The 1,142-nt window shown below is 41.6% G+C and overlaps 1 pseudogene; it reads left to right on the forward strand.

The window, feature by feature from the left end:
• Positions 1–558: 558 nt before the first annotated feature.
• On the forward strand, positions 559–1,135 carry LOC102816106 (annotated as a pseudogene).
• The last annotated feature ends 7 nt before the right edge of the window (positions 1,136–1,142 follow it).

The following is a 1,142-nucleotide window of genomic DNA, read 5'->3' on the forward strand; positions in this document are numbered from 1 at the left end:
TCAGTCTGGCTAAATTGTTTTGTATTTTTGCTGTCTTTCTTTCAAAAAGTAACTTCTGTTCTTCTAGCTGCTCCAGGCTGGTCTGCCCATCCTTTCAAATGGAAATTTCTCACCTCTGATGATTCTGGATGCTGTTCAGGATTCCACCTATAGTCTTATGTAATTCAGAGGTTCCACAGGAAGCCTCTTTCCCTGGGCACATTGTAGCCCCATTTTAGTTATTCCAATCAGTTATAGGCAGAAAATAGACTTACAAGCTTTCTATGGTGATATTTCTGACTATTCCTTTCTCTTCCCCTCCAGTGTCTATTTTATAATACAATGCAAGTGAAACCAAGATTCAAAAGATGGCCAAGGAGAAAGGGAGAGAAAGGAAATGTGAGGAATTGTTGCCACCGCCTCCACCAGCTTCAGCCATTCTGGACCTGTGGGGAGAACACAGGCTCCACCGCCCAACCTCTCCTCTTCCTTGCCTCTGGTTGTCAACCTCCTTGGGACTTGTTCCAACAATCTGTTAAAACATGGTGGATTACTATGAAGTTCTAGGTGTGCATAGACATGCCTCACCTGAGGATATTAAATAGGCATGCTGTAAATTGGCACTGAAGTGGCATCCTGATAAAAATCCTGAGAATAAGGAAGAGGCAGAGAGAAAATTCAAACAAGTAGCTGAGACCTATGAGGTGTTATCAGATGCTAAAAAACGGGACCTCTATGACAAACATGGCAAAAAAGGATTAAATGGAGGTGGAGGCGGAAGTCATTTTGGTAGTCCATTTGAGTTTGGCTTCACATTCCGAAATCCTGATGATGTCTTCAGGGTATTTTTGGTGGAAGGGATCCATTTTCATTTGACATCTTTGAAAATCCATTTGACGATTTTCTTGGGAATTGCAGAGGCCCCCATAGGAGTCGAAACCGTGTGCAAGATCCTTTTTGTCTGCCTTCAGTGGGTTTCCATCTTTTGGAGGTGGATTTCCTTCTTTTGATACAGGATTTTACTACATTTAGTTCACTGGATCATGGGGGTATTACTTCATTCTCATCAACATCATTTGGTGGTAGTGGAATGGGCAACTTCAAATCGATATCAACTTCTACTAAAAGAGTTAATGGCAGAAAAATCATTACAAAGAGAATTG

This window comes from Chrysochloris asiatica, unplaced genomic scaffold (assembly GCF_000296735.1).
Source record: "Chrysochloris asiatica unplaced genomic scaffold, ChrAsi1.0 scaffold02454, whole genome shotgun sequence".
NCBI lineage: Eukaryota > Metazoa > Chordata > Mammalia > Afrosoricida > Chrysochloridae > Chrysochloris > Chrysochloris asiatica.